The sequence below is a fragment of the Danio rerio genome, chromosome 7 (assembly GCF_049306965.1).
Source record: "Danio rerio strain Tuebingen ecotype United States chromosome 7, GRCz12tu, whole genome shotgun sequence".
Classification (NCBI taxonomy): domain Eukaryota; kingdom Metazoa; phylum Chordata; class Actinopteri; order Cypriniformes; family Danionidae; genus Danio; species Danio rerio.
Window position 1 is genome coordinate 22,229,186 of NC_133182.1, and position 19,036 is coordinate 22,248,221.

The 19,036-nt window shown below is 35.0% G+C and overlaps 1 protein-coding gene across 2 annotated transcripts in view; it reads right to left on the reverse strand.

The window, feature by feature from the left end:
• Positions 1–1,481, reverse strand: part of nlgn2a (neuroligin 2a) — a 301,536-nt gene extending 300,055 nt beyond the window's left edge. For both annotated transcript variants that reach the window (XM_009303066.5, XM_009303065.5), the window contains exon 1: positions 842–1,481. The gene's annotated coding sequence lies outside the window, so the exon portion shown is untranslated. The remainder of the gene's footprint in view (positions 1–841) is intronic.
• Between the last annotated feature and the right edge of the window lie 17,555 nt (positions 1,482–19,036).

Below are 19,036 nucleotides of genomic sequence, written 5' to 3' on the forward strand. Positions count from 1 at the left end.
TTACCGATTATGGAATGAAAACATGATTGATAGCAAGTTGTCCTAATCGCAAAATTAGTGACTGATGTAAATAATTAAAAAATGTCCAAATTAGTAACAGATTCAAAAAATTGAAACAATCTGACTTCACAGTTTTGTATTGCCTTTTTACATTTTCTTCAAATTAAGATGTTTGATGGTAGGTGATGGGAAGGAGGTGGAATAGAATATATTAGATGACATTGGCAGTTTTTGATTAGTGTTACAACTCGGTTGGTACTAGTTGCATTTGCATCCATTTAGTTTCCATGAGTTTCATTTGACAAATTCAGAATTAGTTTTAATTTGTAGCAAATAATTTTTAGAGTAATGTATCAAAGTTTAAGACATAATACATTTAATGGATGTTGCAAAAATGAAGATAGATAGATAGATAGATAGATAGATAGATAGATAGATAGATAGATAGATAGATAGATAGATAGATAGATAGATAGATAGATAGATAGATAGATAGATAGAAGTAAAGAAATCAATATAAGTTCTTACTGACTGAAATTAAAATGGGTCAGTAATAACGCTACACAAAACCATGCACGCGACAGCGCGTGCCCGTTGTGCCCCAATTGAAACGCGCGCGGATGAAGCGCCTGTCGCTCTGCATTTTGGAAAAAGGATTCAGAACAGGTTGCAGCACCACAGTTCTTAACAGCAAAAAGTGGATATATAATACATATACATATATTTCTCTTTACACCATCAACATTCTACGTACTTTCCAACAGAAAGCATCGCTTATTATAAAACAGTCTAAGTAGAGCACGTGTGAGTTTTATAATATATTTTACAGAAATGTCTTTACCTGGCAATGAGCCGCAGGAAGAAATCCGAGGTCTACGTGTAGGCTACTGGAGATCTATGGGTATTTCCTCGTTTTCCCTAGTCGCTGGTCAGCGCAATTCCATCAGCCTGGGCTCGGAATAAACCACAAGATTCTCCGTTGTCCGAGAACAGCAGCAAATGTTTCACGGTTTCTCCCGACAACACCCCGACACGAGACACATTCAGACGAAACCTCAAAAGTGAAGAATTGTGCGCGCGCGTTGCTCGACCAACGGAACGTCTGCGTAAATGAAGTCTAACGTTAGTTGAATGTGTCCGTTAAAAAAGCTTGTTTGGAAACGTCAGCCAGCTTCTCCCATCATAGCGCATATGGTGAAAAGATGAAACAACAAACACAAATTCACTTCTATGACCTGTTTCCCCGCTCTGTGCGTCTAATCAACACTCTCTTTCCGTTTTAACATATTTGACGTGATATAATTTCGGATTTCCGGCAACAAATGCCAATTTAACGCACCGACTTTAGCAGCCGAGTCTCGAGTTTAACCTAACGGCATCTCGGGCGTCTGATTCCAGCTACTGAAGGCGGTCGTGGTGTTCACCGGCTCCGCTGTCGTTTTTCCGTGATTCCCGGAGCCTTTGCGATGGGAGAGATGCTGTGAGATTTTTGATTGCCCGTCGCGCTCTCTCTCTCTCCCTTTCTAATGCGCGTTCACGTTGCAGTGACGCTCTGTATCCAAGCTGCTCTGTCGCTGTGACAACGCGCGCGTTCTTCACACCGGCCTCTCAGCATCACCGCATTCCTGTGTGCTCGTGCATTGGCGGACACACGACTCACAGACTCCGGCGAGTGACGGCCACAGCAGTGCTCTCAAAACAAACAATCAAAAAACAAGAACAAAATGCATATACGACAGGAATTGTTTGATTTCTCTCCTTCCTTGCGCACGAGGTCATCCTGGGTTCTGCATCAGAATGACGTCACGGCATTTTAAAGTGGCAGAAGCTTTTATTGTTCAGCGTCACCAGATCCAAACTGGGTGATGGAGAGCTTCTTTATAGCTATTATGGGATTCTCGGTTTGTTATTAGCCAGGAAACGTCCTTGGTTCCCAAAGTATGGCACTTGCCATATACCATTCTTTTTTTTAAATACATGAAGATTTTTTGTTGTTATTTAAAATTAATTTGAATAAAAGCTGAATTTATTTATCAAATTCATTTTAAAATCATATTAGTTTTAAATTGGGTATTGCACTGTTACCTCACAGCAAGTATGGATGTTTCCCACTGATGGGTTGCAGCTGGAAAGACATCTGCTGCGTAATGCTGGATAAGTTGGCAGTTCATTCCGCTGTGGCGACCCCAGATTAATAAAGGGACTAAGCAGAAAAGATAATGAATGAAAATGTTTTGATGCGGCAGCGTATTAAGCACCCTGTCACCCTGTCATTTCTTTGATCCACTCTCTCTGCATCTGTGCTCGGCTTCTATAGTTCTACTTTAGACATTTTATTTTAAATTTGAATTGGTTTACACTGTGCACTCCTAAGTGTGTCTGAAAACATAATGAAACGCAACTCGTCATGACAGACTGTAGACATATGACGTTCTCTATATTACAGGGCTGTCAGATGTTTAGGTTTGGTGACATTTACAAAACAGGAAACGCAATTATTCAATCATTACATTTATATTGAGTTACATTTAAACGGCATGACACATGCAATTATTTTGCAGTCCTCTATTACCCAACATCAGTCTGTTATAATGACAGAGCAGAAGCCCGATTAATGCATTGTTGCTTTAATAACTATAAATAGCTGATTGTGCTCCATTTGCACAAACTGCATTGCTATTATCTCATGAAACAAGGGAAAAGAGCAAGAAGCACAATCACAGCACTCTCGAGGGAATAACTAATTGTGACCCTGGACCACAAAAACCAGCCTTGTGTTGCACAGATATATTTTTGGCAAAAAGATCAGTCAGAATAAGTAATGCATCTCCAAATGCTTTAAAATGCGGCTGCAAGGCTGTTCCATCACATTTCACCCATCCTTAATTCTCTTCCCATTCTTCCCATTCTTAATTCACTTAATTAAGGGTCTTCTAGTTAAATCCAGAAGTGTTTATAAAATTGTAATCTGTTTTTAAATCACTACGTAAACTTGCACAAAGAAATTGTATAAATGTACAGTCAAAATGATTAGCCCACATGTGAATGTTTTTTTTTTTTTTGCAAATATTTCCCAGATTATGTTTAACAGAGCAAGAAAATTTTCGCAGTATGTCTTTTACCATTTTTTCTTCTGGAGAAAGTCTTATTTGTTTTGTTTTGGCTAGAATGAAAGCAGTTTTTAATAAAAAAAATATATATACATATTTTAGGGTCAATATTATTAGCCTCCTTAAGCTATATATTTTTTTCTTAGATTTTTTTCAGAGTTGAGAAAAGTCTTGTCGTCGATCCCAGTTGTAAGAGCAACAAATAATAGCTTTAAATCTAGTTAATCATTTGCAAAAGTAGCAGAAGGTAGATTTTTCAGATGATTCATCTGTGTAGCTGCATCCCAATCATCACAAATATTGCAGAAGGCCTATTGGAACCCACGTAGACCCAAGATTCTCACAGAAATCAGTCAAGTTTGGTGAAGGAAAACCCATGGTTTGGGGTTACATTCAGTATTGGGGCATGAAAATTATCTGCAGGGTGGATGGCAACATCAACAGCCTGAGGTATCAAAACATTTGTGCTGCCATTTACATTACAAGCCAAAGAAAAGAGCAAATTCTTCAGCAGGATAGGGCTCCTTCTCATACTTCAGCCTCCACATCAAAGTTACCGAAAGCAAAAAAAGTCAGGGTGCTCCGGGATTGGCCAGCCCAGTCACACACACAGACATTATTGAGCATGTCTGGGGTAAGATGGAGGAGGAGGCATTGAAGATGAATCCAAAGAATCTTGATGAACTCTGGGAGTCCTGCAAGAACGCTTTCTTTGTCATCACAGATGACTTTATTAATAAGTTATTTGAGTCCTTGCAGAGATGTATGTATGCAGTCCTCCAAGCTCATGGGAGTCATACTCTACACTAATATTAATTCTTTTTTCCACAGCACCATGACTTTTTATTCTATACTGTACATTATTTATGTTAAGTGACAAGACTTTTGTCTAAGCAAAGTCAGACCTTACTGTACTAATTAGATAATTTAAAATCAAGGCATGATTATATTTTATTTTGGAAAAATAAGCGTAAGCTAGAGGCATTTGCCTTTCATATAAACCACTTTTAATACCAAATGATCAACTAGAAGTTATTATTTGTTGTTCCTAAAACTTGGATATAGGCGACAAAACTTTTGTCATGTAGTGTGTACTGTATATCAAAACTTATTTTTGTTCAGTAACGTGCATTGCTAAAGACTTAATTTTGACAAAGCAAAATTAAAGGTGATTCTCAATATTTCGATTGTCTTTTAATCTTAAGATTTTCAAATAGTCAAACGTCCACCATATATCGTCATATTGCCAATGTGTACATCAATGGAAATCTTTTTTATTCAGCTTTCAGATAATCCCAATTTCCCAAAATGTACACCTACTCACACTCCAGGTTAACCTTTTTCAATTCCACTCCACAATATGATAAGAGCTCATGCATCACTGAGACACCTGCAGTTAGTTCTACACAAACATCTTTCTAACCAGTCTGCAGACACCAGACACCACTGAAGAACTGAACTTCAGGAGATCTAGAACTCATGCAGACCGGTCTCACCTTAATTTGAACTGAAGCTGAAGACAGCAGGTGTGTCTAAATCTGTTAAAGCAGCGGAAACATCTGCTCTGGGCTTCATTCCTCCTGCCTCTCGCAGCAGGAGGGAGACACTTTACTGGCCTGCCATGCCTCTGCATCCCACCTTACAAGACCATACACACTACAAAACAACCGAGTCGCTTCCCCAAACGTTCCACAGGCAATTATTTATCTGCAATGTCAGAGCCAGAAACAGCATGCGGCTTTACTGGAATGGCTGTATAAAACTATAAAACTGACAAAGTGTTTGAAGGAACAACAGCACCTGTCGTGATGTTGGATTGAACAGAAATTAATTCCCACCTGTCCCACTTTTTTCTGCGAATGGAGCCAGTCTGTTCATGTTCAAAAACTCGCTGTTTATTATGTCCTTAAGACATGCTGTAAACATGAAATCAGCGTGAAAATCAATGTCTTACAAATATTTGCCCATTCAATGATAACTATAGTTGAAGTCAAAATTATTAGTCCCACTTTGAATTTTTTTTCTTCTTTTAATATTTCCCAAATGATGTTTAACAGATTAAGGAAATTTTCACAGTATGTCTGATAAGGTTTTTTTCGGAGAAAGTCTTATTTGTGTTATTTCAGCTATATAAAAGCAGTTTTAATTTTTTAAAAACCATTTTAGGGTCAAAATTACTAACCCCTTCAAGCTAATTTGTTTTTCCATAGTCTACAGAACAAACCATCACTATACATTAACTTGCCTAATTACCCTTGCCTGCCTAATTAACCTATTTAACCTAGTTAAGCCTTTAAATGTCACTTTAAGCTGTATTGAAGTATCTTAAATATATCTAGTCAAATATTATTTATTGTCATCATGGCAAAGACAAAATAAATCAGTTTGTAACCACGGGGAGCTACACATACAACTGAGGTTTGGATCCAAAAGCAGGTTTATTCTTAGTCAGGCAAGCAATGGTCAATACAGGTACAAACAGGTGTGTGAGGACAATCCAGAATCGTAGTCAAAGTAACATACAAGAGGTCGTAAGGCAGGCGGCAGACTAAGACAGGGAGGCTAACAAAGCTAAGGTCGGTACACAGGATAACAAGACTAGGAAACAGTTGTGCTACGTACAGTAAACAAGACTCTGCAATGGGAGTGAGTAAGTGTGCTGCTTAAATAGTGTGTGCAATCAGTCTCTGACAATCCTCAGGTGGTGCGAGTAATCAGTCTAGATGAGGAAGCATGCGTGAGTGTGACCGGAGTGCATGTATGAAAATGTAGTCCAGAAGTGGTGGAATTGTAGTCCATGAGTTATAGTGAGAGAGATCCAGCGATCTATGGAGTTATGATCCCTGGTGATTGTGACACAGTTATTAGAGATGAGTTATTAAAACTATTATGTTTAGAAATGTGTTGAAAAAATCTTCTCTCCGTTAAACAGAAATTGGGGGAAAAAATAAACAGGGGAGCTAATAAGTCAGGGGGGCTAATAATTCTGACTTCATTTGTGTGTGTATATAATATATGTGTATGTACAGTTGGAAGTCAGAATTATTAGCCCCCTGACTTATTAGCGTCCCTGTTTTTTTTTCTCTCCAATTTCTGTTTAATGAAGGGAAGATTTTTTTCAGCACATTTCTAAACATAATATTTTTAGAAACCTATTTCTAATAACTGATTTATTTCATCTTTGTCATGATGACAGTAAATAATATTTTACTTGATATTTTTCAAGACACTTCTGTACAGCTTAAAGTGACATTTAAAGGCTTAACTAGATTAATGAGGTGAACTAGGCAGGCTAGGGGAATTAGGCAAGTTATTGTTTAACGATAGTTTGTTCTGTAGACTATCGAAAAAAATAGCTTAAAGGGGCTAATAATTTTGTCCCAAAATTGTTTTTTTAAAAATTAAAAACTACTTTTATTCTAGCCGGAATAAAACAAATAGGACTTTCTCCAGAAAAAAAATTTATCAGACATACTGTGAAAATTTCCTTGCTCTGTTAAACATCATTTGGGAAATATTTAAAAAAGAAAAAAAAAATCAAAAGGGGGCTAATAATTCTGACTTCAACTGTATATATAACTTTTACTTTTTCTGCAGGAAAAGCAATTAAAGGGCTGATTAAAGGTCTCCAGCAAATTATTTTAATTTGTTCTTCAATTTAAGATTTTTAAACCAGTAAATATGCAATAAAAATGCAAATAAAAAGACAAAAGTATTATTTCATTTTAAAATAAAAGTCTTGGACATTTATACTTGGAAAATGTACTCCTTCCATGATGTCTTTTTCTTTCTTTAAGAAATCAAAGCATGTATACAGTAATTCAAAAGAGAAAATATAACATTCTGAACATTCACTCCATCTAAAAAAGGCTATATAATGTTTAAGGAACTCATTTTCTTCCATAACAACTTAAACAAACTGCATCCTAACAGAACAAAAAAATCTCTCTGCCTTTTATTTTCAGATAGACAAATGGGGCTTTCGGCCAAAGTATCTTTTAACAGTCATGCTGGCAGATTATCAATGATGAAGACAAGAGAAAACATGGAAGACAAAACAAAAGAGGAGGAGGGTGCAAGATGGATTCAAGGACGGGTTAACAGAACAGAGCAATTAGACTTGAAGAGGGGGAGGAAGGCTATGATTGACGATACGACTCGAGACGGTGACAAGAAAGATACTGTCCGAGAGAGAAACAAACCCGTCTGATGTCCCTGAGACATATTACCTTTATTTCACATGTCCACCACACTAAACCAAAGAGTGAGAGTTCAGAGCTCGGCAATTCTCGGTGGATAAGAATCAGCCATCAAAGGTAATGGTGCACAGCCTGGAAGACTGACAGAGACAGAGTTAATGTAGCCACACAACCTCTCTGATATTCACAAAACACACACACACACATAGTTTGCCCATTGGGGGTCATCAGAGACTGGAGGGAAACCCCACGGGGAGTTGCATTTTCTATAAAGAAATATTCTGCAATGTTTGATGTCTCTCATTTCTACTGAGGGACGTTTGATCCGTCTTATTCTCAGTAAGTGACCAGTGAGAGGGATCTTTGAAGTGTTTTATAAGATGCTCTCCTGCTGTAAAACCCCCAGAGGCTGAGGGGGCTTTGTTTCATGAAGATGCTTCAAACTCACATGCAATTCATCCACTCTCTTCCAATTCATGCAGTCTCATGTTGGAATTTAACGGTATGCTTTTTATAAAGTTATCATTGGTTTTATACAGTGGTAATGTTATGATATGCTGAATTTTTACAGATTTTGTGGGTGTTCTTAATTAAGAGGTTTCAGTCATGATCTTTCAGGCTCATTCTGTGTTTCTGACAAAAAAATGTATTATTGGCAGATACAGAATTAGTTATTAAACTTTCTGATTGGCAAATTACTAAATGTGTGAGTTCACCACAATTTAAAATGTTGCCTTTGTGTGCGAAACTTTTAAGAAAATATCTACATCATATTCTAAAGCATAGAAAAAAAAAGCTGGATCACAGATGTTTGTGTTGCTTTTTTCCTCAGCATTTTTAAAATGACAGTTCAAGCTGTAGACACTTAAGTTCTGATTTTTACTGCGATGCAAAAAATGTAATGCAAAATAATAATAATTAATAATAAATAGTAATACCAACAATAAGTAACAATGTTAATAATAATAATAATAATAATAATAATAATAATAATAATAACATATTGTTTCTTTTTTAGATATTTGCATTAATTTACTACACAATGTACATAATAAAAATAATAGTGTTTTTTACTTATTTGCATTTATTTAATAAATATTGTAAATGATGATGATAATAATAATAATACTAATAATGTTGTTACTTATTTGCATTTATTTAATAAATAGTGTAAATAATAATAATAATAATTTTGATAAGTGCTGTTTGATTTTTAAATATTTGCATTAATTTACTAAATAATAATAATAATAATAATAATAATAATAATAATAATAAGTGCTGTTTGATTTTTAGATATTTGCATTAATTTACATAATAATAATAATAATAATGTTTGTTTTTTAGATATTTGCATTTATTTACTACATAAGGAAAAAAATAATAAAAACAACAACAATAATAATAAGCGCTGTTTGTTTTTTAAATATTTGCATTAATTTACTAAATAATAATAACAATAATCCATTATGTTATTTATTAGTTTAGCTATACTATATTCATTAACTTGTGTGGTAATGCATACCTTAATATAGTTCAAATGAATTAGTAATGGAAAAACTAATTTAACTAAATAATTCTTTATTGTAATTCATTCTGAAATATTTAAATCTGGTTTCAGGGTGAAACCTTCCAAGTTTTTTTTATGAAACACAGCAATATTGTGCTCATAACATTTTCAAAATGTAAAAATAAAATAAATAAAGGCGTTAATTAGCATTCAGAACGTACAACAATCTCGATTGTGTTGTGCTAATGAAATCACTGATGCAATTATCATGCTGCTGGCAGAGAAGGAGGGGTCAGAGTACCGGGGTCAAATACAGTTCAGCGACCCCTGGAGAGATGAGGTCAAGAGGCATCAGTTGCATAGTTCAGGGTTTAAGATGGATTAAATACTACGGCCACTCAAATGGACAAGGTTTTCTAACCACTTACAGTCACTGCCACCCGCATTATCCCAATCCAACATGTTTACCAACTACAAAATGTGTGTGCTGTGTGCAGCAGTGAGATACTGATTTGAAACATGTTGCTTGTCCTGCATGTAAGAGAAATGTTTTCTTCTTTTCTCAGTTCACCAGTCATGCTCTAAATGCCATACAAAAGCGATTGGGTCAAAAATGACACTGGAATATCACACGCACACTCAAAATTGTAGTCATTTTTCTGGGCAATTCCCATAGACATATTAAAAAAACACAGATTGTTTATTCTATCCCAAAGAAATGCAAATAATTATAATAATAATTGTACCTAATAAAAATATGTCAAGTTTTTATTACCTTTTATTGCATTAAACTGAATTTTAAATGAGCAGATGCACATTTCTAGTCAGACTATATAAGGAAAATATGTTGAAATTAATTATTATTTTTACATTAATTAATGTTATGGTAAAATCTGTAGGGTTTCCACTGTATTGAAAAGTAGAGTCTGTGGTAAAGACAAGGATGGGGTTGAAGAACAGTAGACAGTATGTGATCCTCAAATGCAAGTGTTAGCAGAATAGTCTCTTTGATCATTAAGCAATTTTTATGATATTTAGATGCTATTGCTAACTAATACTTAATCATAAAGATGTGTCGAAACCACATTTACACAAACTTATTGGACTAATAAGTTTATTTGATATTTAAGACAAATTCTATTTAACATTGTGATGAACTGAATGCGGCCTAAATGCACCCCATGTTGTAGGACAAAATTAAGACACAGTGTGTTGTACTAACAAAAATACTATACTATACTATTACAGTATGTACTCTGAATGATGGAATTACATTCTAACAGAGGTTACATTTGCTGGTGAAGATTAAAGATACAGATGAGAGGTTTGCTCTGACTGGGCTATATTTTGTGTTGTTTTTGAACCCAAATAAGGATTATCATTGATCTGTAGCTATAATCAAATCATGCTTATAGAATAGTTTATACACAAGTATTTATGTGTATAAAGCATCTGTTTTGTGAGAAGCGCTTCTCATATGATATGGGAACCACCCGTACAGCTTTACTTTGACTTTTCCTCGAGCAAGAATGACGTTGACTGCAACTTTCTGTCATACACCTCACCCTTTTGGCAGTGGAAACGCAAGCCTGATAAAGGTGACCCGTACTGACCCGTGCCATTATACTGTACAAGCTCATGTAATTGTAAACCACCTAAACCAGAACATACACACATACACACACCCAGACGCACAAACACACATTTGTTTTTTGTGAATTGTAGGAACATTCCATAATTGTACATTGTTTTTATAGTGCATTTTCTGTAGCCTAAACCCAACTCCCTAAACCAAACCTTCACAGGAAACTGCATTTTTACCTTCTGGAAAAAAATGTTTAAAAAGATTGATTTAAAAGCCCTTTGAACATGGGTGATTACCTCATAAGGCACCATTTCCTTGTAATACCCGTGTCATAGCCATGCCATTATACAGATTTGAATCCATATATCCCAAATAGACACAAAGAGAGAGAGATATATATATATATATATATAGAGAGAGAGAGAGAGAGAGAGAGAGAGAGACAACGCGAACAAGCATCTAAAGATCACACACCCAGACCTGCATGTGTTCAAATGTGTGAGCATCACACTTTCCCCAGCAACATGTGCAACTAAATTCTTCTTTACACCTCGGTGGTGGTGCTGATGCAGCTCAGAAGTGTGGTGGTGGAAAATGTAATCTATCTTTAAACACCAACTTCATGAGGCTTCCATTACCTTGTTGATGGCAGATTTGCTTTTTAGACAGATAAACTGACAGGTCTCTTTACACACAGTGTTTGAACGGTAAAGCGACGCCTTCTCAAAAATCAGAAAAACCCACTGCGGATTCTGTCAAGAAGCATTCCAGGCTGTGCATGGTGTATTTAATGAAATTGCATGTTTAATAAATGTAAATTGTCCAGCGACTGATAAAATTATAAAAGATGGCATGGCGCTAATATGACTTAAATATGGAAGCCTACGTCTTAGCATTTGAGACACAAGTTAATGAAGACTGGATTCATACTGAGAGAAAGACCTTGAGTAATGGAACTCTATAATTAGCCGTAATGTTAAACAAATGTAGCACCTTTGTCAATGTTTAATTGTGTCTAACTCTGATGTCCTCATAATTTAATTGTGGAGTCCGCTAATTATATTACATGCACGTTTGTATTAGGTTTTAAATAATGCTTGTCTGTGCAAACCTCATTGGCAGAATGCTGGTGTTAAACCTTAGCAGCCATGCTGTGTGATTGCCACTGTAAGTGGTGGTTAGCATGTTGTTATGGGGAAACCACAGTGATTATTGGCAGAAAGAAATTGTAGGATTTTTTACTGAATAGAGGATCCATCATAAAATCACTTTATGATTCATGTCATCTACGGTCTAAAAAATAAAAATAAAAAAATAAAAACTTTGTCTTTACACAAAAAAGGTACTTTTTTGTCAGAAATGTTTCGTAAGATTATTTTAAAAGAAAAAACATAACCAAGATATAAAAAATAATATCTTGATATTAAATAGATATAAAAATACAAACATCTGATGATGCTTTCAGATGAATGATACAAGAAGTTCTTTTGCTCCTTTACTGTATTTCATTCTGCAACAAAACTTAGCAAACATCATGTTTTAAGTCAATGCTTCTTTAACGAGCAGGGAGGCCGGGTGGCTCAGTGGTTAGCACTGTCACCTCAAAGAAAGCATGTTGCTGGTTTGAGTCCTGGGATTTTCCTTACAATCCAAAGACATGCAGTGAACTGGATAAAACAAAAAAAAAAAAAAAAACGTAGTGTATGTGTGTGATTGAGAGAGTCTATAGGTGTTTTCCAGTGCTGGGTTGCAGTTGGAAGGGCATCTGCTGCATAAATCACATGTCAGAGTACTTGGCAGTTCATTCCTCTGTGGTGACCAGGGACCAGAAACTAAAGATGCGACCCAAATGGCACACTATACACGCTCAGAAAAAAGGTACACAGAGGTACAGATAATGTTCCTTCAAGGAACAGTTTTGTACCTTTCTAAAAAAATTGTACCCTATATGCTAGAGAAAAGACCTCTTATGATACTGTTCTGTACCGTTTATGGTACATCAGAAAAGATTGTTCTCATAAAAAAGGTACATAAGTGTTGGACAACTCCTTCTTTATTACAATAACTATTAAAACAAATATGACAGAAAATTTAAAGCGATTTTATGAATAATTTCCACATTAAAATATGAATCAACATTTAAAAGCATATGTTTAACCAGTTAAACTCCGCGGACCCGGTACCGGGTCCCTGACGTCATCGACTTTCACTTTAAGATTTAAAGGGCTAGCATTGCACCAGACCCCCGTAAGTGGTTTAGTTTGAAAGTGTAGAATCTATATTTTATGCACATATGCATCACTTTGGTTTTTATTCTACTGAACAAAAGTTATTTACACTTAAATACACAGTATTTTGAATACCCGAGCTGGGTATTGAACATTGGTTCATTTTCGTATTTTTCATGTGACACATGTACAAGTTATAGCTTAAATGATAGCTCTTGCCGGTGCTCATATGGTTCTAGCATTCTTTTACTGAATTATATTCACATATCTAACAGTTGTTGAATGAATGGCGGTGTTTCCATGGCGCAGAAGTGAAAACAATACATTTATGATTACTAAGCAGCCCCAGATAGCACAGACAGCTGTCATCTCTTACCTTATGCTGTGCGCTTCAGGGCCATTCTCCTCTGTTTTTGAGCTGATGTGTATAAGTTATCCTTTTACATGTCTGACGTGGTCCAAACACAGTGAATTATGTTTGATCAAACAAAAGAATAGTGAAATATGAAAACAATGATGGCTCCCTATGGCTTGTACAGCACCTCTCAGCAGTTGGAATACAATAACTTTTGCATAGATTATGGTGGAGACATTTTTCTTTGTTCCTATGATTACAGACATGTGCAGGAACCACCAACATTAATTACAGCACGCTAGACCACACATAACCTAAAAGGTACACTTTCAAATTTGAGTTTATAAAAAAAAAAAAAAAAAAAAAGCACCTCTTTTTTTAGGTGTTTATTACAATGATACCAACTTTTTGCATTTACATCTCTGCATGTGGATTTGGGAAATTTGGGTAGTAAAAATGCAGGCAGAAATCCCAAAATAACAGCATAGTTTAAAGAAACTCATAAACATTAATTATTAAGTTCTATAATACAAAACAACTGCTAAAACAAAACTATAGGTATTGTAAACTAAACATTTAAGGCAATTTATAATAAACATTTGATAAGCATTTTCTGATAAATACATTTTCAATATTGATATCCCCACCTTTTGGTTTTTACTTTCCACTATGCACATGAGCTGGCAAAAGTCCTGCATATACAAAGTGTTCATGCAAACATTTTAGTATTGTAAAACTGATCAAACATTGTGCATTTCTTTTTACAATACGTTTGCATAACTCTATTTCTATTTTAACATGAAGAAATTAAATTATCTTTTAAGTGATTACAAAGGCATTGTGTGAAAACTGGAGAAAGAGTGTTTCTTTAAGATTTCTGTCAAAAGTGTTGTGAAATGTTTAGAAAAAATAGATCTGTTTATTTAAGCTAAAGTATTTACTATTCTTTATTGTAAAAGGAAAAGCACATTTACACAAAAATAAACTTTTTTTTAAAACATTGTATGAAAAATGTGTTTGATGTTTTATATTTATTAAAAATAAACTGAGGCATTTTGGATAAAGCAACATGCCTTTAAATAGGTCTTGAAGGAACACATTTGACACTGTTAAGGTACAAAGTGTCTTGTCACTGTAATGGTACCTTTATGGATGCATTTGTTCCTTTGATGAAGGTATGATATTGTATCTGCAGGTTTTAAAAACCAAAGGTACATTTTATTTCTCCTTGGTACAAATTATGTCCTTAAAGAGTCAAACTGCAATAGTACAAATTAGTTTCTTTGTCTTAAAGTACAACTCTGTCCCATAAAAAGGTACTGCCCCAGTGAAAAGGGTATGTACCCTCTTTGGTACAACATTGCACCATTTTTTCTGAGAGTGTACACTACGTACTTTTGCACTTACACACTCAACAGCATAGTATGTAGTGTCGTCCCAAATGGAACACTAAAGGTTTTTACAAAGTGGAAATGCAAACTGTTTCCCTGATGACGTTTGACGGTTGCCAAATTAGTGAAATAAATGACCAAACTATCAAATAATACCTGCCATAAGTATTACCGCATTCACAATCGGGAGGAGGTATAAACAATCTTGTAGAAAAATACTGCTTTCACAATCCAAAATAAATAAAGTAATCCAACATCCTCTGTGTACGCAAAGCAGGGTCGGTTGAGTGCGTGAAGTGTCCTACACCCCATCCTTCATTTTACCGGTTGAATACTGTAAGTGCGTCATCTGGGTATTTAAAGTGCACTTATTATTTTTGAAGTTTTCAGTGTGAATGCACTACTTACACTTTTTACTACAAAATGGCATATAATAGTGCATAAGTATGGGATTTGGGACACACCTTCAGACGAACGACAGTAAGAGATATTTTAACATGTTTAATAAATGTAAAAGTTCAGCAGAATGAGGATCCATTTGCAGTTTTATTAAAACAGCATCACGGTTGATCACTAGCAGAGAGGAATATCAGGAAACATGCAAACCTGTCCTATTATTATTATTATTATTATTATTAATGATGATAATAATAATAATAATAATAATAATAATAATAAAACATACAAGGAACTCTCAGAAATGTCCACTTGAGCAAAACATAACTTTGCAAAGTAGTAATGAGTCAGTGTGTGTCATATAGTCCTGATAATTGGTAACAGCTGGGGAATAATCAAAGCAAGGGCTTATGGGAAATGGAGTCCGGGAAGAAAAGTCAGTGCTGTGGAGATGGGTACCTTTGGTGATGATCAGAGGGAAACACAATTAAGCAAATCTGTGATTGTCATGCACATCTTTTTCGGTAAGCATGCTGTGATCTATATTAAATCTCTCTTTAAAGCCAGAGGCCGCTCTGTCATGGAAACCTCCAAATACCCACAAAGAAACTGAAGAAATCCAAATAGCGGTTGCTTAGTAAAAAAAAGATTTTATTAACTGCTTTTATTGATTCAGTTATTGATATTGATATTGTCAATATCAATCAATATTGATATTGATTTTATTGATATACTGCTTTTATTGATTCAGTATGACAAATAAACACGACTATGGAATCTCACAGAAGGATTTATTTCAAACACTAAAGTTAAAGTTAAAGTTAAAGTTATGAGGTAAGTTTGGAGTAAAAACATGTTATTGTGTGTGGCAACCTCATGCACAACATTTACTATACATTACTAAACAGCTGTTAGTATTGCAGAATGATTATCTTGATGTCATTTGTCTGCAGTGTATATGAATCTGTATAAAAAATGTTACTTCATATAAACACACAGGCCAGGCCCTAACCAATTTGGCGCCCTAGGCAAGATTTTAGGTGGCGCCCCGTCACATCGCAGTAAATTCCACTGCTAGTGTATAGTCATAAGAAACTAAATCGCTTTTTGATCGACTACTACAATCTGGGAAAACATCAGATAAATATGCCAATGCAATTAACGTTATTGCTGAATAGATCTAATATTTACACACTTGCTTGAGGAAGAATGATGGGGGTAGTTACATTACTATTACTATTTTCCATAACATCTATGCCCTTCCATAACATTTTTTGACATTAAAACTAACTGATAGCACTATAGCTATTTATTGATTAGCAATCTGTCAACGTTGGGATGAAAAAAATATGGGACAACAAATAGCTTTAAATGATAGAATACATAGCAAACATTACAAAATATTGACAATAAAATAAAAGGTTTAGCCTATTAAAATCAATGACCTATACAGAAATTAAATAAAGCTTTATGATATATATTTACATTTTGATTGTTTTTGCATATTGAATAAAGTTACTATAGTTATTTAGTGAAGAGCAGCAAATGAATCTCCCATTGTGTTTTGTTTGATAACAGAGGTGTTCATATGAGAATGCACAGACCTATAATGAAGCATTCGACTACTTTAGTAACTGTTTGTGCTCATTTAAGAGAAAATGAGTTCTGTTTAAAATAAAACACGCAGGACGGAGCAAAAAATAAATAAAAATTTTTTAAAAAACGAAAATAAAAGCACTTTTCCACCGGTCCCTTACTGAGAGCTCCACTCCGCGCAAGCTCTCCCGGCTAAACGGAGCAATGGTCATAATGTCGAGCGAAAAAAAAGGAAAAAGACAGCTGTGAAACATAACCAGCTTTGTCTTTTTGTAGGAAACACACTTTAGATCTTTTTAGGGTAAGAGGTTTTTGAGTTATTGCCGTCTATAACTGAATGTGTCTGGAATATCGAAAACAAAACCAACTTAACCGCGTTCAATTCTGGCGCCCCCCCGGATGTACAGCACCCTTAGCATTTGCCTATACTGCCTATGCCACGGGCCGGCCCTGTAAACACACTAAGGTTTACTAGAACTGGCTTTACTGACAAAATGCACATGAAAATCATCTTTGATTAATCATCCAGCTCTAATTACAGGTCAAGCTGGGATAGAATGGAAGTTGAAGTTCAGAGTGCACCTTCCAAACTTATTTACATAAACCACACTAATTAAGCAACCCCCTCAGAGTTAGTTTTAATGAAACCAAACACACCCTAAAAAGAATTGGCAGAATGTAAACGCTAAGGAGATGATGTAAAAGCTTAGATAAAGCAGAGATAAAAGCTTACAGTAAAGTCTGCAGTCGCCTCCATTTGACAGGTTTCTCTACAAGAGCTAGGATGAAACAGAGCTGGTGCTTTTATCTAGCTGGAAATGCATATAATGTTCAATACATCTGAGGCCAGTTCAGTCAACAAAACTATAGTGGAGACACTTTACTGTGCAGTCTTCGGGAACAATCATGTAAAATAGATTTTGCCTTTAGATTTGTAAGATGCAGTTCAGAGTTATTGAAAATAAAACCCCAAAGTCTATAGAAGCATTAAAAAAACAAATAAAATACAAATAATGGTATTATATAACACTGTGTCATGTATGCGCTACTACAGAAGATTACAATAATACAATAGTTATGTATATGAAAGCAAGGGAAAAGCAGCACACCGGAATGCTAAAATGTGTTTCTTGTCAATGACCAGTTGAGTCAACAACACGTACTGAAGATTTTTAAAGGAATAGTTCAACTAAACATATAGAAGCCTATTTTAACGATCTAGGCACAAAGTCTAAAGCGCATGCCATAAAAACATTAAGGGTGTGTCTGAATCCACTGTTGCTAATTTAAGGATGAAAAATATGCAATGCGCCCTGGCACATGGTCTAACAGGGTTGTGCTTATTCTCTTAATGAGTTAGGGGTGTTTTGAGCACAACGTGCATTAAACTAATCAGAGTCTCATCTCCCATTCCCTTTAAGAGTCAGTCGTGTCGCACCATGGTGGATTTGATATTTACATGGCGGACTTTGGAAGTGGAAAAACTGAACATTTCACAAGCGAGAAAACAGTTAAACAAACCATCTGCAGCACAAGAAAAAAGAATGAGTCTCCTCCATTCGGCCTCTTTACTTTTTTTATTTCACTTGTACTCTACTCCTTTACTTTCGTAGAAAAGGAAATGGTGTTGTACGCACTCCATTAGCCTAAAGAATATCCATTCACCTACACATTTAATTTTGTTTCTTAAGCACAAAGATTTGTTTCAAAACTATTTTTAAATTCCGTTCTAATTTCCAACAATATAAATGAACAATAATAAGTGTGGTCAAAAAACCCAAACATGACCTATTCTTATTCAAATCTAAACTTGTTTTTATAAATATATATATATATACATATATATATAATTTTATATATATATACATATAATAAATACTGCGAATAACAATAACATTATACAAATGCAAATTGGCATGAATAAACTGAAAAAATGTCTCCAACATGAAGAAGGCATGGAGGTTGCGGTTTTTATATTTATGTAGAAAATAATTTTTGTAACATTTTAATTCTTATATTTTTTTATATGTAAAGATATTTGTGTATTGCTGTACATTCTGTGTGTATTAAGCAATGTGTAAGCATTTTGGACCTACATAGGTGCATAACACGCTCTGCGCTGGACTTTAGACCAGCTTTTAGTTGGTCAACGGCGTGGTCTATTTCAGTTCTTAAAAATAGCAACGCACCAACAATGCACCTTAACACACCTCCATTTTAGGCTAAAACACCCATGAGTCCACAAAGTGGCGCAAATGGATTTACTATCCAACGTGGTGCAAAACATGAAAATTAGTGTTGCACTGATCTGAAAATAGCAACAAATTGCGCCAAGCATGTCTTGCGCTTTATTGCGCTGGGTCTATGATAGGGCCCACAGTGATAAACAAAGTTCCATACCTAATTGACTGGCTTGTTTAATTTGTATGATCTGGATAACTGAAAACCACTAAGTTCCAAAATATAAATAAATATACTATAGATATCAATGGCTGACAGTTTCCAGCATTCATTGAAATATATTCTTTTGTGTTTAACAGAGGCAAAAATAAAAAAACTCAAACTGGATATGGAATAAGTGAAGAGTAAGTAAATTATGACAAAATTTCCATTTTAGGGTGCACTATTCCTTTTATTCTGCAGATATACAGTAAAAGTATATGATT